Genomic DNA, 22,668 nt, shown 5'->3' with positions numbered 1-22,668 from the left:
GAATCTCAGTTTCCCAGAGGCATACACAAGTCTCACAGTACCATCCTCTTCCTCACGATTGTGCTATGGGAAACCAGTCCAGGATTGTGCCCTTTCCTTTTCCAGACCAGGATTTGGGTTTGAAGAAAGACAGTGGAAAAAGTAATAAAATGTAGTCCCATTCACATAAACCCATGGTGAAATTCACACTGTTTGCAACACCCAAACAAAATACGCAGCCACGTTTCAGAAAATGCATTTTCCTTACCCCAGATTACTGTGTCTGTCTGGGAACTGGAGCACCATGCAGACACCTGAGTAACAGCTCAGCTAATTGTCAGCTCTGCCTCCCTCTGTAGCACCACCAGCTAAGCATTCCAAACAGCAGGAAGCACCAATGTAAGGCAGTGTGCTAGCTGAAATCAGACATATCCAGAAGATTGCAGGGACTATTTAAACCAATGGATCAACACCGTTCCCGGCTCTCCCACTCTACCTTTTCCACAAACTTGTATGAGGGCAATGTGTGACCATCACACAAACAGAGAGGTAAGGGCAGGAACCCATTTTAATGGTCTCTCTTCCTCACCATCTTCTCCACACTTAACAATCCATATAAATTAAGTCTACCTACATGGCTCTTGCGTGATCATATTTTTTCTTAAAGAAAGTAGAGTCCTCCAACAGAGGACACACAACTCTAGCTCAAGTCTCTGCAGTACTGATGAGCTTATAGAGCTTGCAACATAAACTTCAGCTCAGCCTTGGGGTTGCTTATATTTTTTTAAACTCCTCTCTCTCAGCTCTAAGGCAATGGGATCTACTCTAGCCTTACATATTTTTCTTTAGTGAAATGACAGTCATGGTCAATGCATGCTCACCACCCTGGTTTTATTTAGTTTATTCCTCCAGCCCATCAGCAGTAATTTAAATATACCCAATTAAACGTGTCCACACAGAATGATGGTCTAGTACTTCCAACAGGTGTCTTCTGAAGAGCAAAGTCTTCTCTTTGAACAGACTGTCAATTGATTTTGTTAAAATTATTTCATTCTGACCATATTCTAAAGGATTGACAACTAAGTACAAAAAAATGTTACAGTCTTTTCCACAATCTCATAAAAACAAACAAATAGAAAAAGATTCAGTGGAGTTTGAGGTCACCATACAAGACCTAACCTGATACAAGCTTCCATGCAGGCAATGAATAACTGATAGTTACCTTTGTAAGCAGAGTTCTCCAAGCAGTGCCAAATCCACCTGGCACCGTTTCTGCTGGAGAGGAAAGTAGCTGTTTATTTCACATGAGGAGTCATCAGAAGTCTTTGAAAACCCACACCATCCAAAAGGACACAAAATGGAAGGAAGTTGGACTGGTGGTGTCTCCCTATGACCACAGAAAACCCACACAAACCTTCAACCCTAATTTGTATTTTAGACATCCTCTTATCATCATCTTGACATGTGTGCTTCTAGAAACAGAAGAAACTAATTTGTCTTAGTTAATTTTTAGTCTTTTGGTATGTCACCTTCCATTACAGCATGTAAATATTTGTGACTAGAAGGACAAAAGAAAACCATCAACAGAAACCCGACATAATTTCTATATTCTCCTCTTAAAATATAAAAAGTGAGCAAACAGGAGAAGCAGGAGATAGGAAGCAACAGCTTAACATCAATTAATTTGTTTCCAGAGAAATAATAGAAATAAATAGTGCAAGATGGATAAATGACTGAGCTGCCATCTCCTTCTGTACTCAGCAGCACTTTGGAAACATAGCTACTACAGTGAAGTGTTTTGCAAATACTGCAGCAAAGAGGGCAGTATGTAAACTGAGGGGAGTGAGGCAACAAAGCAACACTGATATCCACTCATCTGTAGGAGGTTTTTACATGTGTCACCTTTCTAATCACAAAGTAGAGAATGTCTTCAGATAATGTAAGCCCCCAGATGTGTGTTCTGGATCTGCACTCGCCAGCTTGATGCTCCTACACTTGCTGATATGCAGAACTACCCACACAGAATATTTATTTTGTCCAGAAACATTCCTAGTACTTCAGAGTAATGTAACCCTGCACAGAGAAGCATCTACAATTTTGGTTTTAATTTCCTTAAAATACAACTAATGTGATTACAAGCAGACAAATACAACAGAATAGACTACAGAAGTGTAAACACTAGCTTCTTAGTTTTTTGGAAAAGTATTTTTCAGCTACTTTTGTGACAGATTATCAGCTAATTCATTACATGTGCTATCAATCAATATAACTACAGGTATATATAAAACTATTTAAAAATATGTAAAAATGTGTAACTATCTAACTATACTAACTATCCAGAGATGTAATTTCAAAAATTTATGATTCCAGGTACAAATTCCACTCAACTGGCCACTGTCTTAGTGACTGATAGATAAGAAAACTACCAATATTATATTTACCCATCAGTTTCTCACAAACGGCAATTGCCCAAAGAACAACTTTTGTAACTTTAAGCACGTCACAATTATGCACATTGGCTCATATTTCTTGACTGTTTCTGCCTCCTGTCCCCAAGGTATGACACCAAGAAATCCTAACACCCCAGAAGTTATGAAATACTGCTAAATTAGCAGCACCACAGAGTAACAGAGATGCCTAAGTGCACACATGCAGGAAAAGAACTACATTTAAATGAATTTTCAAGGTCCTCTTAAAAAAATTGTAAAAATTCATCCAGAGGCATACCATGTTAAAAAAAAATTAAAAAGGAGAAAATGAAAACCAGATAAGAGCTAGGAAAAAATGCTAGCATATACAAGTACAGGCAGCAGGAATACAGCAGAATACACTTGATTTCTTTTGACTGTTCTAAGTGCTCATAAACATCAGAACCTCCACATCTCTCATGCAGAGCTCCTTTTTCTCACACCACTTCTCAGGTTCTGGTAAAATAACTCCCCTGTTTTGTGTCTGTTTTCACACAAAATACATGAACACTGGACTTCTAGACAAACATGCAGATGACTTTTATAATTTACATCAACTTAATGATCTACTTTATCTCAAGTTTAGACAACTGTAAGAATTACCATTTCTGAATACTGTCTATTCACTCTCCCATTATTTTTTCTAACTACAAAGAAGAATCCTGTTAAAATGTCTGGCTCACAAATAATGGCAGAATTTCTAGACAGGTAAAAAAGGTCACACTTTATTTTTTGATCACAAAATTCTAATACAAGTATTAACTTTCAAATCAAGTTATTCTTCCCTGCCGTGAAAATTATTAAAATAAAAAAGAAGTGTCTCAGACAGTTCAGTCATTGATGATTAAGGCATTTACAATGTACACAAATGCTGAAAGCAAAATCGGCAGAGACAACAAATCCATCCAAACAATCTGGTGACAAAATACGAAATTGCTACAATAAAAACTCACCACATCATTTGTTATCTTAGAACCTTTCTGTTTAATTGCAATTAACTACATGAATAGAGCTGTCTTGAACTGTGCCCCCCCCCAAGCTTTTAGAATTATTCTAAAATTATGGTTTTACCCAGTTTTCCTGGTAAAGCTTCTTCGAATTAAGCAAGTACAGTAGCAAAAAGGTTAAGGAATTCTGGGTTCAGGAAATGGTATGAGAAAGCATTAGTCATTAAAGAAATAAGTATTTATCAGGGTATGCCAACCTTGAAAAAGCTAAATGCTGGAAGGTCAGCTTTAGGTCAATGTACACCTCAATCTCTACACTGCAACACAGGAAAACAAAGCTCCCAGGCTCTTCTTGAGAGACAGCTAGGGCTATCAAAGAGACATCTGCAGATTTCTTAACAGAGACACTGATCTAAATCAAACACTCCTGGATGCAAATGGAGCATTAAAGTCAGATGACTTATGGAGAAGTTCTAAATTTATCATGGAAAGATAGCAGCAGCTTAATTAAGGCTGTTATCAGCTTCCACTATGAATATTTGCTATCAGCTCTCCAGCTCTCGCCTCAGACATCTGACTTGATTTAGCAACTAATACACATTAAAGACAGAGTTCAGTACTTATGGGAAGGTTATGTACAAATACACATCTGTCAGATTCCAATTTTCATATCTTTTACCAGGAATTACTTATTTCTTCAAGTAGATTTGCACAAAAAATAATTATTTTAATTAAAGCACACTGCTTTTGATGGTTTAACTGGCAATTCTAGTGACCTGAAAAGGAACACTTTGTTCACAAAGACATTCACTGATAGCTACACAAGTTTGTTTTATTAATTTAATTCCAAAGATTTTCAACAAGCAGAACCAAACACTGAATTTGTGAATACCTCACAATTTTACAAGATTACAAGAGGTCATGAAAATTACTACCTGGTCTCTCTGAGAGTTACATAAGCTATTCCTTTGTTCTGCAGATAACTGAGCTCTGTGTGTGAGTAGTATTCTATCTTGAACATTGGCAGTGCACACATAATTGCTAACCTGCTTCCTTTAGTTAAGACTGCTGTTATCCTTGAAGTCTATCTTTTCTCCACCTTTTCTCTTCATCATCCTTGCCAAGAAATCCAGATGTTTACAAAACCAAATTACAATTTAATAAAAGTTTGCACAATTTTTAAGTGTTTACAAAGCTTGACTGAAAAAAAAATAAGGCAGCTTGAAAATGACTGAGATTTTTCCTCTTCTACGGCATTTTTGCACCCACTTTATGCAACACATGAACTTAGCCCCTAAAGAGCCAGTAAGCTGCACAAGACGACAAAAAAGCCGAAGTACTAAAACACTGTTACAAAATTATCATCACTTGGAAACCAGACATGATGTCCCAAGGTGACACTGAAAGGAAAAAGTCAATGGTGGATGTGGCCTGTTCTATCATAGCCCTGCTGTCAGCAGATTCTCTCTAGGAGCAAAGAAACGAAGGTGATGTATTGTTGCAAACCATGCTCCTTACAAAAAGCAAGCCCCAATCCTTCAAGGTGATCTATGAAGCCAGAGATACAGGTTGCAGTGAAAAATTAACATGCATGAGATCACACTGTAGTCACACGTTTCATGTAAAGTTATTTGCTGATAATCCTTTAACAATTTGAAAGCTTCCAAAAGAATACGGGTGTTCATCATTAGCCTTATCATTATCACTGGTTTTGCAGTGTAGCAGTTAAAAAGAGACAAAACAAACATGAAAAACCATGGGAGGAAAGAAAAAGAAGAGCTTTTAGAACAAAACCAAACCAAAGCACTTTTCAAGAAGCAGCTAAAGCTACCAAGTGAAGATTGAATACTTGCTCATCACATCATTTACAGACCTCTAAAGGAAAAAAAAATTGCCACTGTCAAACAACACTAAGCAGTCGATGGTAACATCTATATTTAGGCTAACTCTTTTAATTATAAAAGATGGTGGCCTTTTTTTCTGGTCCCTGAAATAATCTAACAGATTCATTTTCTGGAGAAGGTTTTTATTACTCAATAGGGAGAAAGTAGTAACATGCCTTTGCCAAGTGAAATTATCACCATATTGGTCAAAGTCAGAAACTTCCCAAAACATTCCTCTTCTGTCATCTGCCACACCAGAAAAATTAGTGAACTAATGACAATAATAGCTTAATGTGGTCTTGCCAACACAAGGCAAGTCCCACACTGATTTCAAGGGAAATAACAGTGGTGTACAGGAAACCTTGAGAGACAATAAATTTCTGAAAGCCAGTAACAGGTTCTTGCTATTCTTGGTAATTTTGACAACATCTGGCTCATGATACCTATAAATCACCTTTAAGTGGAAAGCCTCACGAACCAGCCTAAACCTCAGACCCAGAAGACCCCAGACCACGGAATAACAGCCTCCTCCTGTTAGTGCCTTATATATTCAGCCCTGCATTGAAAATATTCTTTAAAGCTTCACTGTGATGCGTCATTGTAATTACAGCTGTACAAAACAGAACCCATTTACACCCCGTGCTCTCCAGACCACCCGTGTCAGGAACAAAGGCCTGGGGCTCCACATATGCACAACTACACAGCAAGACAAGCACTGCGGGTTGCAGCCTGCCAGGGAGAGAATGGCCAGAGATTCCCACGCAGTCCTGTCGCCTTGAGCACGCAGCTCCATTGATATGCACACAAGAATTTATTTAATTAATTTTTTTAAAACATTAGGTACATCAAACTTCTACCACAGTTCCCCACTCAGTCTGACAAAACTCCATAAGAGGTTTTGCACTGCGTTGCTTTTTGCAAATGAGGATGGATTCAAACTACTTTACTATGACCTGATCTCACTCTGTTTTGAGGGTTAAACTGGACATGCCATAAACCAGTACCTGGAAATTACAGAATTACACAGTATTTGTACCTTTCTGCCTGAAGTCATGTATTTTTTTTTCCTGCTTTATTTCAAGTTTTAGATAAGTCAGAATATATTTGAAGACTCACAATATATTACTGGATTATTTAAGAGCTTTTATAACGACACAAATAAAAGCTAACCTTTTGAGCTTGAATGACCTGGAAAAAAAATCTCTTCAATACTTAAAAATCTCTCCAAAATCTTTGAGTTTTCCATGCAAGCAAGGGAAAACAAAAGAATTAAAACATTTTATGGAACATTTCAGTTAAGGTCAAAAGCATGTATTTCTTCGTTTTTGTACTCTCACACCTTTTGTTACATTCTCAGCAAATACAGCAGATCTCAGCAAGATATTTAACAAGGCTAAAAGACAACCTGATTGAAGTTTTGAGAACAAAGGCAGGCTGAAAACATGTTCCACTTTGTATTAAAAACATTCACTTCTTCATTGTCTTATGTGTTTCATATCAAATAAAAACAAAATAAATTTAAGATACACAAAAATTTCATTATGCATTTCTATTTTTTTAAAATTAAAAATAGCTGATTTAATTTTCAGCCTTTTAATTAATCCCATCAGTTATTCATACATTCTTTATCATTCAGTTTGGCTACCAATCAAAGTTATGCTTGAGAAGAACAAGGACAAAAAGCAAGCAGGATGAGGAGTAGAGTTAGATTTCCTTACACTAACAACTATCATAAATTATTTACTGAACTTCAAAGCTTTGAAACTGGTGATGAATATGGTAGGAAAAAATAAGATATGTTTGTTTACTATCAATTATTTATTACATATGTTTTACAGTATAAGATGGAAGAAAATAATAAAAATGCATTGTGCTCATTTCACTAAAATTTACTCTTCCATTTCACTAAAATTTACTATATCCATTTAGAGATTATGTATTAATTATTTGGTAATTTTGTAATAATAAGACATAGAAAACCTGACAAGTTAAGGAAAAAAGGGATTAAATGCATACTTTGCAGTAAGCAACGTACATCTGTATATGCAAAACATTACTCAGGACTAGGGAAAATGAAGTCCTGAATCAAAATAAACTACTTATATAAGCCAACTCAAGTAATAAAACATTTAGAACCTAGAATACAAATGATAGCTGAACTAAATTCAGTTGCAAACTAGACAGATCAAAGAATTAACATGTCAGTCCCTCTACACAAAGCAAGAACCAAACCAGCCATTAAAGGTCCAAATTTTCTAGTGATTGGAAGTAAATCTGGGATGCCCAACTGTATGGTTGTCTGGCAGATAGCTGCTGGTTTTAATGTGCCTTAGGTCAGACGTGGTAAACTTCACACTTCTAACCAGTGCTGTTTGTAATAGATTGGATGAAACACGTTTACAAAAGAATCAATAAATGTAAAGACTGGAAAGAATTAGAGAGGCTTGCAGGCTTGTACCTATTGTCTGGGGGAATTAGATGTCAGTTTGAGCACTATAACTCCAACAAAGGTTTCCTAGTTTTAATTTAATAGAACACATAATGCGCTATGTAGAAGCTGGGAAACACTCGTCTGTCTGAATATATTACTTAACAAACAGTTTAATTAATGTTACAAACATTATTATAGTCTGGCATACTCCTCTTCTGCTCATTCACTCCTACTTTGCAATCTTACCATCAAAGGTCATTTCTTTGTGAGGCTGTTCCACTAACTCTCAGAAGCAAGAAACAATGCAACATGCTCAAAAATGGATCTAAATAAATTTCAATACACAGGAATGCTAAAAGCTATATAAATAACCAGAGATACACAGCCTTCTAGTGTGTCTCACACAGCATATACATTTGCATAACTTAAGCACTTCTACAGGTTAACTATGCTATATCCTAAATACATATCTTAAGAAAATTTTCCATTTGTACACTATTGTATGAAACAAGTGTATAAAATAAGACAAGTAAATAACTGTTGGCTACAGTGAAAAGAAAAAAAAAAACCAAAAAAATGAACCCAACCCAAAACACCACCACCAGGATTTTCTAAAAATTTCAAAAAGACTGGCTGATGTCAGAAAATATCGCTCAACTCTGGTTCACAAAGTGTCTTTCCTGAGGTTGTTCAATTCTTCAAGTAGTTCTTGTGAAACACAAGATCCATACACTTTTCTAATTAAATATTTTACAATTACTGGATTTTTATACATCAGCTTAATCTGACTTTAGTTCAAATGTGCAACCTAAATAAAAAAGACACAACTTTTGTATTCTAATACAATAAATAAGACATGAGGTACAGTTTAACACCATGCTGAACTTCAAGGGTTACCTTTGATATTCACAATACATTTCCTCACATTATTGATATATAAAGTAGAAAATAAGGAAACAAAGATGAACAAACCATCCATAAGCTTCTCCAAATAAACCATATGGTCTAGTGTTCCAACAGACAAAATGAATTTTTAAACACAATAGGATTGTTTAATGCCATATTCCACTGGGTAAAATTGGATACAGAAGGTTGGATTTCTCCATCCCAGGTTCCCTCTTCAAACCACAAACTGTTCATGTGCAGCTGATAAGTACAGTATCTCTGAAACTCCCTTTATAACCCAGTGCATACATTGAAACAATCACTGGAGTGCATTTTTTCCCAGGGAAATGCGCAAAGAACCCAATTTCTGAAGACAGAAATGTATTCTATCACAGGGTTTTGAATAACAAGTTATTGAGTTCTTGTTCTATCATGATGGGAAAGTCTCACTTGGGACTTTTTGGTTCATTTGACAAGAAGTTGTTATAACTGTAAAGACAAAGGTATACATATATCTACATTACAAAGAATGTCCTTGTTACCAAGAAAGACTTTGTCGATATTCCTAACTCCAGACAAAGAAAAGCATAATGTGTATTCATTTTTATGTATTAAATGCTCGCATGTTCAGATATGAGAACATTGCTGTATGTGTCTCACTGCATGCTGGTGGATTTGGTTTCCATCCTGTCAGCAACAACCTGTGTGGTTGATGCACTCACTTGTGCTTCAGCTAGTACAAAGTACTGCTTCATACAGCTACAGCAATGCATATTTAGCATCCTGCTTTCTTCTCATTTAAATCTACTTTAACAACTTGAGAGCCTTGTCACTTGGACAGCCAGGGTCATGATTTTTGAAGAAGGTTCATTGCAGGCAAATCCCAAAGGGATATATGAGTGTCTCTTTGTCCGGTCACATCAAAAGAAAGATTTTAACAGGGTTAATCAACGCTTTAAAATTAAAAGGAATTGTATTCCACAACAGAAGCTCCTGTTTATGCTCCTTTGGGCTGCTCATTGTAGAAATCTAGTTGATAGAAATTGGAATGAAAAGCTTAAAACCAGCTATTCCTAGAAGAAAACGCCACAGAAAAAGATACTACACAATTAACCTCTTGGTATATCCTTTATCCTTAGTAAATGATAGCATTCCACAGTGCGGTAACATATTACGCAGTTCCTCTCTGAAAAGAATCTTACTAAAATTTATATTTCAGCATATTCCTTAATTTCTAGAATAACAGATCAGATTTAATTTAAACAGATTTACTTAATAAATTATGTAATTAAGATGTAAAAAAACAAAATCAATACTTCATTCTCTTGGTAAGTCCTACCTTCCCCAGTAAGGAGAGAGTTACTACCACCCTTCTATAACTGATGAGTGCCCGACCTTCAAAACTGAGGTACAGGGGCTGGTGCTCCAGTATTTTGAAAGCAGGCAAAACCCATCTTCAGTCAATAAAGTTTTTTCACAGCAAGAAACTTCAGAGAAATACTGTCCTGGCAAAAAATGTGATTGACCTTGCCACCCCAACCAAAAACTAGATTCCCAGATATACACTCCTATAAAATCCACTATCATCGTGGTTGTATAACTGAACAAATAGTTAAAGTACTTTTTCTGCTGCCAGTGAGAGGGAAGAAACAACTATTTAAAATATTTGCCAGCTAGAGATGGGGGAAGTAGGAAGTTCTGCAGTCCAATGGATGAAGGGTAAAAGGTATGCAATATTGGTAAAAGATAAGCACAAATATTACTGGGTATAAACATCCACAGAAACAGGCAAACTGTTTTATACATGATAATGTCAGGTTTCTTAAACACCACTCTTATTTTTCCAGTTTCCTTTCACTTCCCTTCCAATACGATACCAAACAACACACTTAATGACAGCTTACCTCAAAAGATAAAGAAATAGTTGCCTGATTGTTGCCAATGTCTCACAGACTTTCTTTCACCTTGCAATAGACTCCTATGGAAAATGGAAAGCCAATTATTGAAGCAGAAACAACCAGAAGTGTGCTCTTTCTCTCTAACACAAAATTACAATCAGACTACATATTTCTTTTAAATATTTCAGTGTAAGAAGTGTTCTCCTCTACGGGGAGAAGAAAGCAGTCCAGCAAGAGCTGCAGGATGAAAGCAGTTTCTTTGGTTTATGCTCAGGTTCAACATAAAGAGAAAAGAGGATAAGGATTCAGTGGCCAGCAACAGAAAGATGAAGCAGTCAGTTCCTGCTTGCTAGTTCATCCAAAAACCGGTAAGCATTTAGCACAGGCATGGGCAAACACTGGCACAGGATGCTCAGACAGGTCACGGGATTCGAGAATCAGCTGGACCCAGCACTGAGAAACCCAACCTAACCAGGCCTGCTTGGAGCTCATCTAGAAGATGAATGAGGAAACCTCTGGAGGTCCCTCCAAACCTAAATAATTATTCATATACAATCAGAGAATACTTTTTTAACCTTTTTTTGTGTGTGTGTGTGATATAACAATTATTTCTCATTTATTTTTTAAATAGTAGAAAAGAAATAATTTTTGTTCTGTCACATTATCCAGGAAATTTACAAGCTAGTATAAAAGCAGATTGATTGCTTTGTCTAATTATAAATTTTAGAGTGTTATGAAATACCACTCCAGAGAATGTTTCCATATTTTAGGCACCCCCGTGAAAAATTTCTTTTTTCTTCCCTCCTGTATGAATCTCTATGTAGCATGTAATCCTGCTGCAAATCTTAATTCATAAGTAGATTTTCTATCAATATCCACTGTTAATCTAGACTACAATGGCAGAGCAAAAGAAATATGCATCTAGGAGACAATCCCTTAAATTTAGCACTAACATGACAAATTTTTCTTTCCACAAAATTAAACCTGTCAGTCCACATCTGTTCATGAAGAAGGAAACAACTCAGTATTCCAGCAACTTTTATTCCAGCAACCTTTCAAATCAAAAGTCTAGGCTTACAATACTCATCTCCAGTACAGGAATCATTAACATAAACTATCTCTTCATTCATGAGCATCACAGCAGGCAAGACATTACTTTCTCCTATTCTGCACTTGCAGCTGATTTTTCCATGTTTATGCTGTTCAGATGGACAAGCAGTAGGGCACATTCAGCTGCAAACCCCTTCAGAAGCACACCTAACACTGCTTTAGATTAAACACTTGCTGCAAGTACCAGTGTGGGACACTTTGTGCACAGAAATCCACAAGAACATACCGCTGTTAAGACATTAATATAGTTTAGCCCATTTGAGAGATTTTTGAATGCTGGTGCCCAAGCCGTTTGTCATACATACATGATACTGGTACAGCTAATTAACAGGATTTGTAACTTAGCAAGACTGAAAAGGCAAACCTGCGGTCCAGAACAACAAACATGGCTTGCTTATGCACACTCAGTTACGGAGGATGGAAAATTATTTTTTTTTTGGTAGTGATGCATTAACAAAGTATTCTGTTTGTTAAATACCATGCAGCCCACTCAACATTAACTAGTGCAATCCTCATCTGAATTGACAGCATTTATATAAGTACCATATCTCATCAAGGCCTAACTAAAATTTTTGAGCATTTTCTTGACCCAAATGGCACATTCTATTTTTGTCAATTACATATATAAAAAAGAAGGAAGCAAATTAAGACAAACTAGCAGGGAAAAAAAGTAATCTTAGAATGTTCAGGTAGTTTCTGTGCTGTAGAAACCACATATACAAATGCCAGATTTTCTTTAAGTATTTTTCTCCTAACTACATAGTTAAACCACCCAAGAGACCCTATGGTGGTAGCTGTCCTACCAGGACAGGAATCAATTTCAACTCTTGACACAAAATACAACATGCTAGGACATTTAGCAAAAATGCAATTATATTATAAAACATTTTAGCTAACAAAGATATTAACTTTTCCCATTTCTGTTCCCATTTGACAGCGTTATCAGTATTTTAAGGAATCAAACAGACTGTCCTTATTTTACTGTTTTCCAAAATCTAAAGACAGTTACTTAATGACCAAAAACATTTGTTTGCAACCCAGAGTGATCCTCACATCCCAAGAACCCTTCAGATAAAGTAGTTCTGTCAGAAGTCTGAAAACAACTTTTTATTAGTGGTTATCATATTTTCTGATTTGCAACTTATCACTGTTTATTTTTCCTCTACCAGAAAACACCCAAACCTTGGGTCTTATCTATTAGCCTACTGTATAATTTACTGCCAGAAAGATAAAACCACGTAGTTGATCTGCTCACATCTCCAGCTCAGAGCTACAGTTCCTTATCACACAGCTTTATACAGCTTAAAGACTCAATGTATACAAGAGCAGTAGCCCAAACCAATTACTGTGATATCAAGTACTAGATTTTTCTACCTAAGAATTCCAAAACCCACTCCTCAACTTGGATACTGGTTACTCTACGTTCCAGCTAAGCAATAGAAACAAGGATATTTCTTAGTTGTCCTGATCTATGTTTTCAGTAACTGATTCCTGGGAGGCCATGTGAGAGCATGTGAAGCTTGGGTTTGTTGGGGTTCTTTTGTTTTTGTTTTTTTGTTTTTTTTTTTCCTTGGGTGTTTTGTTTTTGCTGGGTTTTTTGATGGGGGAGAGGTAGGTGAGGGATTTTTTCAGTTTGGTTTTTTTTAGTGTTTTGTTTCTAATTAAAACCTTTTCCTTTACAGATAAAAATAATCGTTTAAGCATAGCTGTATTTTTTCCATCCCATTTGGAAATCTCTTTTAATCTCTTACATTATTATTTGTAATATAATTTTTCCTATAAATGCCTATTTTTCATCTCTGGGGCATGTCAGTGAATATTTCTTTCCCCCCAATATACCTGTTCCCACAATGCATCAAAAAGTAGAAATCTAAAAGTAATCTAACATACACATACTTAATAGAAGTTGGTTTAAGCTTAGTATGTTGTTTCAGAAGGTTGATACTGACTGCGATCAAACACAAAAGTTATTTGTATTTCCACTTATGAAAATAAAGCATCAATAAGAAGCAAATGAAAGACAAATTTCTGATTGCAAGGACTGAGGTGTTAAACATAAAGCTACATGAACTACATTCAAAACAACTAATTAGCAAACTACATTAGCAAACAACTAATTCCTATTAATTTTATTGAATTGTGCTATATACATCACACTATTATTCAGCAGAGGGCATTCTGCTGATCAAATATTCTCTCGACATGAGCTCCATTTTAGCCTTAAATTTCTATTCAAAGGAGCAAAATAACCACGTAACCAAAATTTTTTAAAAATTGCCATTGCAAATATATTCTCCTGAAGGAATTCTCGACATCATAGAGATAACACTGAACACACACACACACAAAGGAGATTTATTTTCCACAAGCATCAGAGCACTTGACTAGGACTGGGATTATTCCTTTTTCATAAATGGAAAAAACAGGGTGAAAGGTTATTTTCATAAACTCAGTGGCAGGCATGAAAAGAATCAAAGTCCATAATTACAATACTTTTACTGCATTCTACAGAGAAAATGCAATATCTTTAAATGCTAATTGTTTGATTTTTAATATTAATAAAGATTTCCAGTGAAGCATGCTTAATTTTACCCAAGTAACTTGTAAACATTGAACGAGCTGATATTTAACATTCCTTTCCATGCACCTCAAAACCAAGAATGTGCTAGATGCAAGAAATACAATACCTTGAAATTGTGTAATCTGCTTTTCAAAATATGGAAGACTTAAATAGAATTAGTTTTATATAAATCTAACATCTGTACCTGAAAGGCCTAACATCTGTTACTAGTTCAATGAAAGTACTGAATAAAGAAGCTGCCCAGTACATCTTGGGGTATGTTTCCATCACGATGAAAACAATTTAAAATTAGAAATAATGTTTATTTACATCATCAATATGCTATTCTTGTTTTTTTTCTTATTTGTAGTTTTTTCTTTTAAAGCATCTGAAAATGTTTTTGAACAGCTGGATCATTTTCTTTGATATCTATATATTTGGAATTTCATACCCATAGTTTTTCTAGACTATCCCAAATTAATTGACACATTTTATTTCTAAGTCACCTACTTACCAAAGAAACATGACTACCTCACATTATCTAGCTACATAGTAGCAACATGTTAGGCTAGAGACCAATTATTCTAATTATGTTAGGGTTTACAGCTCAGACCGATTCTTAACTCCTGATGAAATCTCCTCTTGCAGCAGTACATACTGAAAACATTGCTATTTTTAAAGGATAAGCCATACAGAATATTTTTGTGCATTTGCCACAGGCAAATAGTATTTTCTTCCGGACAATCTGATCTTGGACTGTAAATTGTACACACAGTGCATGTTTCACTCACAGATGAATTTGGTAAACAGAAGCAGGAAATTTTCTGAAAAGGATTTTGCTTTAAGATCTTCCACATCACTTTTTCACTTGGTCAGAGAATACAACTGGACACTTACAGCACGTGATGTATTTCATTGCCCTCCTCCATTTGAAGGGCACAGAGCTGTCAGACCATGGGGAAGAGCAATAATGGATTTGTAACCAAGAAGTACTTTGGGAGACCACTCAGAAAACATTAACTACACAGCAATGGCTAAGAGGTCCTTGTTGTCTCAGTAAAAATGAAAGTATTTTTGCAATCTGTGATTTCACTCAAACTCTGATCTTATGATCAGAAAGTCAGAGCCATGTGCATGACTCAGTAGCTTTGGTCAGATTCATGACACAGCCTCTACAGTGGATCACTGCAACGATGGAAAACACTTTCTGGTCAAAAACTCAAGTGTTTGTGGACTGTGCTGTTTATTCTGCTGCACCATCAATTTAAACCTTATTACCTTCAATTAACAGCTGAATATGACTACATGCATCTATACATATGCACATACATTAATATGAATGTACTGTGTGGCTCAAGCAACTACTTGGCTCAAGTAACCATTTAAACAATGTCACTGAATTAAACAAATCATTGTGGCATGCACTTTGGTTTCATTTCTAAACCTTTTAGTATTCATTTTCATGAAAGAAATGAAAGTAGGTTTTTACAGAATACATACAGGATAACAAAAAAAAAAGTGCACACAGCAGTCTGCTTTATTCCACACAATTGGCTAATCTTTGGTACAAAAGCGCCGTTCAGATGTTAATCAATTCAGATACACAGTTTTACAATAAGAACAAAAACTAAAATAGAAAGAGTAGAGAACAGAAATGTTTAAGAACTAGAAACAGCTAAAAAGCTCTTATAGCCAGATATTCCACAGTCTAAGCTGCAAACCTGCCTTAGTTACCTATAACCATATGTGATTATTAGCATTGTGAAATTCTGTCTATAGAAAACAGAGCAGAAATGTCTTAATGTACAGCAGTGCTAAATACATCAAAATTAAGCACTGATAGAAAATCTTGAGATGGTATAAGAGGTTTTTTTTTAATAGCATAAAAATACTATGAATATAGTGGTATTATTTGTATAAAGTTATGAATTCTATAGATAATAAATAAGTCAGTTGGTTCTAAAACAATTTTGAAGGAATACAATAAAGGCACCTCTTTGACCCCCAGAAAAACATACAGGCACACATAGAAACAATTTCATCCCCAGTCCCCCTAAAAAATAAACAAAAACAAAGCTACACACCTAGACACTAAACAACCTGTCACAAAGAATTTGAGTCTCTTCAAAAAGCTCTTTAAAAGTCTTGCCTAGCAAAGGTAAACAGTAAAAGGTTGGAGCTAAGCACTATGCCCATATCACTCAACACTCTCTATCCAAACCAATGACAGCATATTTTTTCACTCACTTGATACTTTTTCTGGTCACTTCTTGCATCCTCCCACCTGCTCCTGCACAAACCTTGTTTAATAGCTGAGCTCTCTTGTCATGCATGGCTGTGATTCTAAAGGACCAAAGGCTGAAACAGGGGATATCAAATACTTTCCTCCTACTAGCTGCTCAAATCTTTTCAGCTGCAAGGGGTTGATATCCAATATGTACTTTCACTACAACTGAAAAAATATTTTACCTTAAAGTAAAATAAAACCCAGACTTTTGTGCAGCAGAGAGAAAAATCCAGCCATTTTTTGCTGTGTGAGTCATCCATTAGATTCAGTTTTTAATCTGAGATCAGTACTACCCATAAACTTAGCCCATGCAAAACAAGACATAGAAAATAACTCAATTGTTTGAAAAGAACATTTAACATAGCTACCCAATTTTAAAAGTCTATTTCTTGAAGGCAGTTTTCCACTCTCTTGCAAAACGGTATCACTGTTTCATTGATATTTAAAATATGCAGTCTATTGTCAGCGTGATGATTTTTTTCCATGGCAGAATGTGTGAGGCTGACACTGAAATATCAATTTCTTCTATTTTATCCTTCAAAAACCAGATTGACCTCAAGTTTCTACTTGGGTGCCATGACTTTCAGCTTCACCCATCCCTTGGTGCTTGCTACAAAACACCAGCCACGAAAAACAGTAACAACCCAACCTCCTTGAGCTTGGCTTCTTCTAGGATTTCTCTGTTAGGAAGTTCCATACATTTTCTTCATCTCAAAATACTTATTCTCAAAATAATATAAGCTCAATTTTCTTCCATTGTCACATTGTTGAGTCTGCTCTTGATACAGACTGGCACTTTTTCAGTTCCCAAGTATCCCTAGGACTTTCCTGTCTTACCCAAAACACGACAAAAATCTCCTCCATAAGCAGGCTTAAGAAAATGTCAAAACTGACAGTATGACTCAAAGATTTTTAAAAAAGGGCAGGGGGAGGAAGTTTTCATGCCTTATTAATACTTATTAAAAAAAACCCCTTGTAATTACTGAGTTTTGTGCAGCACAAAGGAAGAATTAAATATTGTTGCACAGTCTGCTAAGCAATTTTTATATCACCAAAAGTGCAACATGCTACAATAAATTTTATTTGAAGACAATTTTTTTTGACAGATAAGAAGTAAATGCAGAACATTTTGAATGTTACTAATTTAAATCCAATAAATCACAAAACCTACCTTTTATCAAGAATTCATACGTTGGAAACAAAATTGGTTTTACAGATTGAAAAACAACCACTTAAAATGTTTAAAGCTGTATACTTCATTTTGTGCACATTTCAGCCCTTTGAAATAGATCATTTTTGTACTGCAGTCATAACTGGCTGTTGTCAGTTCTATATATAAGCTTTCTGCTTACAATGCATATATGTCCTTTCAAGTGGCTAAACTGGGGATCCTGCTTTACAGTACTCACACTTAAAACAGTTTCATTATTCTTAATATTAGTGCTAACATATTTAAAAAAAAAAAAAGAAAAAAGAAACAAACATCAACAAAAAAACCCCAAAAAACCGAAAAACCCCACACACAGAATTAAAAAAACCCAGAAAATAGAATACTTCAATAGCCCCTTCCCTTATTATTTATATTGCATTACTTATAAAAAAAAAAAAAAAAAAAAACAAAAAAAAAAAAAAACCCCTTATTATTTATATTTCATTACTTATAAAAAAAAAAAAAAAAAAACCAAAAAACAAACAAACCCAAACCATCATCTCTTAAACTTTACATGCTAAAAAATCAAACAATAATAAACAAAGGAATTAGTTTCTGAGGTTTAAGATACTTCTGTCAAATCCCAAATATTTAGAGAGAAGGTCTGACTGTCAGATTTGATTCTTTCTGCTAAACTCAAATCACAAAACACTTGGTCAAACACATTTATTTTTTGAGTCACAAGTGTCCTTCTCTTGAGGTTCTGACTGAAGACCTCTCCACTTCATGAAATCAGGCTAAAGGCAGCTAGAAATCTGCACCAGATGAGCAACAAAAACCTCCCTTTCTCCTCAAATATCAATGATCCATTTATTACTAGTATTTCCCTTCTTTTTACCTTTAGTCAAAATGGTTTATCATTTTCTGTCTGATCAATACATTTTAAATGACCAAACTTTTGTCCAAGTCCTTTCCCTCAGGCTAATCTTCACAAGTTCAACCTTTCCTTGAACACTCTATAGCAGTTATTTTCACCTAATTGAACTCAGGACTTTTTACTTTAGTGAAATACAATGAAAAAGCGCATCTCTTTAAAGTTCATTTTGAAACCAGGACTGTGATGGGTTTCAGCAGCAGCAGCAAAATAAGGTTGCACAACTAAATTTCTAAGTGTATTAAAACAACTCCCTTTTTGTTTTGGTCAGTTATTCTCTAAGTTTTCTGAAATGGCACTGTGTTCTTAGCACCCACCTTCTGCTAACACACTATCAGATCTACTTGTAATTGGGGTTTTTTTAGAGAAGGCTTGCAAACCAAGATGCATCAGATAAGCTTCAACCAGCCTATTCAGAGAAGGAAAAAGTGGCAGAAATGATAAGAAGAGTAAAGTGTCAGCGTATTGTATAAAACACTGCAGGTCATAACCAATTCTCATGACAGATGGTGACATTGTGATTGGCAGGTGGCAGTGAAATAGGGCCTCAGCGTTTACAGAAGGTAATGGGAAACTTCACAGAGCATTTGTGCCGAAGATGCTGGCCAAAGCTGGTGGAAAGCCATCACCATCATGCACTGGAAGACGTCCACCACACTCCATGCCAATAGCTCTAGACAACTCTTTTCAGAAGCCACTGGCAAAGGGGAATTATTTGGACACACCAGGCTCCTGACTGCCCAAAGTACTGATACAGCCAGCACCAAACTGTGGGCCAAGTGGTGTGTTTGAAAGGCAAAGCATTCCTCCTGCCTTGGACACAAGAGGTGCATCACCATCAAATCTTGACCTACACGATTAATTCAACTCTTGCTCTTAAAAAGATCACTGCTTGCTCTTTGCTTGTTAACTATAATGAAAATATTAAGATGTTTATTTTGTCATTCAGTCATTTTTGGTATTGACAGAACATTTTAGAGAGGAAGTACCTCCATACTAAAGGGCTTTCCCTTTCAGTAACTTTAAAATCTAGCAAAGAGCACAGAAATTTCTTAGTATTTACCTTTGAGATAATATTTTGAGATATCTTTGGTGTGGTTAAACAAGAAAAAAAACAAATCTACAGAATACCATCGGGGACTCCAATATCATCTATGCTTTCCACTCTACACCATGCTGAACCATAAATCAGTGAGCAACATGATGTCCTGTTATAACAATTCCCCTAATAAATATTTCTATTTCACAATAAACACTGAATTTTTATTCCAATCTACAAATTATTTTTATTTCTGTTATTTCCTTGTCACTATTATACAACCTTTCAAATATCGCTTTTAGTATTTACAACCTTCACACATCCGTATTTATTTAGAAACATTCATGTCTTTTCATAATCAATCTTAAGATTTGAAGTTTTTTCTTCCTAGCCTAACCACTTACTGTAAGACAGAAACAACACTCAATCTGTCACCAATTTTATGCAATTATCTTCCCCATATTAGATCTGATTAACTGTTAAATCAAATAATTTATATACTCCCTTCTTTTTGAAAACTTTCAGCATAACTCCACTGTTTACATATTCCAGATTTTACAATAAAATGTAGATAAAAAATTTTAGAACAAATAGAGTGTTCTTAAGGTATTCCTAATGAGTCTCTTCTTAATTCATGTGTGCCAGGTACAAATAAAATCTTGAAATTCTAAACAAAACATAGCAAATGTTTCTGAATTTCATGGAAAAACTCTGTAACTTACAAAATGAGAAATATAACTCAGGGTCAAAGGACAGCAACAGAAAATTGTGATTTTATAGATATCTGAAATATCTATAAAATTAAAAACTGCAAGTCAGATAACCTGTATCAACAGGAAAATCTGAAAATGGTCATAAAAGTAATCACTATAATTTTTTAAGTCACTGAAGGACTATACACAATAGCATGGTATACTAAGACCAAGAATAATCTCATATCAAGAGTTTATTAATACAGTATTCTAGTCTAAATAAATATATAAAGATGTGAATTACTTACATAAAGTAGAGGGAACAACGATTTGCTCCTCAGGGGAATCAAGCAGTGATATATTGTGTAAGTACCAAGAATATCACACATCTAAGTTCTGGAGTCAAACTGTTCAGATCACACAAATTATGTGTTTCCATGTAAAAAAACCAAAAGGTAACAGATAACAATACTGGAAAAATAATGCTGTTCTAATACACTCATTCAGAGAAACTTGTGATAAAAAAGGGATTCTAAAATATCTCTTTTACCTGATCATTTTTATTTTCATAAAGGTCTGTACTTTGTTTACACACTATTCAAGTGCTAATCAGGGAGGAGAACTTGGCTATCACCTCTAGCAGAAAAAAATCACTAATAATACTTCCTGTTTGCAAAATGCAGTGAGAATATTTTGAACAGACAGTCTAAGCAGGGCTCACTATTTTTGTAGCTGTTCCATTCACTCCTAAGCTAACCAGGTCCTGTGACCCACTTTCAACAAGATTGAGAAGGACTCTAGTAAAAAACAATACCAAGTTGTAAAAGCTGACAATTTGAATCATCAGAAAAGGCCAAACCAACCACACAAAAAAAAAAAAAAAAAAAAAAAAAAAATCTATAGTTTGATATACTTGAAAAAGATAACAATAAATTTGTTTAGATTTTGACATCAGTAGTCCTGAACTACATTTAGAAAATGAGACCCAAAGTGTTTTCATTTAATGGCAATGCTTTCAGAGTGAAAAGCTGGTATAACAGAACTACATTGGTTCAGTCCAGGTAAGTCTGTTCTATATGCTGAAGGAAGTATTTTTAATTTTAACAATGTACTGTCATGCCATGTATACATAATGAAATGTTCACTCTGATATTAGATCTATACTCACACCCTTTAAGCAGGAACACATTTTTACAAATACTGTTCTTTCTTCAGTTCTTTCACACAAAGATCAAAGATTTCTCCAACATCCATCCCTCTGTGAATCAGAAATACAAACCACCCCTGCAATATTCTTCAGTTTTCATTGCAAGCAGGTGCAACACTAAGTTAAAGTCAGTAAAATCCAGGACCATGCACTAGTGACCCGCTGAGGTTTCGGTTCAACTTGGCTGTACATTGCAAGTGGGTTTGACGGAGCAGGCCTTATGTAAATGGATGCACTTCAATAGAAGGCAGCCCTAATGTATTAATCCAAGGCCTGGGGTGTTTTCAGAGTAGGCTGGAGACAATCCCAGACACCTGGCTTTTGAAAGACCACCAAGGGAATATGCGAGGGGAGAAGGGGAGTGAAGGTCAGTAAAAGCAGCCTGAAATAAAATTTAACTAAATTCAAGCCTATTTTAAAGCATCTGGATCAGCAGCCTTGAAAGTTTCTTTATAGTTATCAGATGCTGAAATATGCTTTTCTATCTTAAGGATACAAAATGCTTTCCAAAGCAATTCATATTACATGCTTCAGAATTCAGCAAGAAGCACTAACAGGAAACAAGATGTTTTTAACTATAGGTTCAGGACGCATTTTGTCTTGGCAGCTTCAATGTTTACAGTCTCTCTGGAAAAGTGTCAAATACAACTGTGCCATTCAAATTGGGGCGATGCAAATCTGAAGAGCACAGACTTGGCCATGATGGAAAAGCTACTGCTCTATAATCATGAACAACCAGGGGTTTAAGCTAGGCTGGGCAAATGAAAAGCCATCAGTATAATCAGCTATCGAATACTCTGTTTCATTCAACTGTATCTTCTCTCTTCCCACACTACACCCTAAAGCAGGTTGTCCAGAAACTGCCCATAAAAAAATTTCAAGAGAAAATCTGTTCAATCTTATTTTTTCTTCTCTTTTTGGCTATTTGCTTTCTTTGTAATGTATTTTTTTTAGGTGCTTTTCCTGGACCTCAAGTAAATAGGGACAGAACACTTGCCTTTTTTTCTTTACATTATTTTCTTTGCCTCCAATTTATTGTATTGTATCCTTATCTATACGTTTCTCCATGTTACTCCCCTTCCACAGAATTGATTTTCAGTTACTTACTCCTTTTTGATAGAATCCTGACTCCTCCTTTCTCCCTATCCTTTTGCTGTTATCCTCTCACTTAGTTTCCTACATATTCTCCATCTGATTC

The 22,668-nt window shown here is 35.4% G+C and overlaps 1 protein-coding gene across 1 annotated transcript in view; it reads right to left on the bottom strand.

Annotated features, from left to right (window-relative positions):
* The window catches only part of TENM3 (teneurin transmembrane protein 3), a 407,391-nt gene that overhangs the window by 359,610 nt on the left and 25,113 nt on the right, over nt 1-22,668 (bottom strand). Inside the window, exon 2 of the mRNA XM_041479936.1 lies at nt 10,498-10,571. The gene's annotated coding sequence lies outside the window, so the exon portion shown is untranslated. The remainder of the gene's footprint in view (nt 1-10,497; nt 10,572-22,668) is intronic.

The sequence above is a fragment of the Pyrgilauda ruficollis genome, unplaced genomic scaffold, assembly GCF_017590135.1.
Source record: "Pyrgilauda ruficollis isolate IOZ18807 unplaced genomic scaffold, ASM1759013v1 scaffold5, whole genome shotgun sequence".
In the NCBI taxonomy this organism is placed as follows: domain Eukaryota; kingdom Metazoa; phylum Chordata; class Aves; order Passeriformes; family Passeridae; genus Pyrgilauda; species Pyrgilauda ruficollis.
Note: the sequence above shows the minus strand (reverse complement) of the source record. Positions and strands in the feature narration are given on the sequence as shown.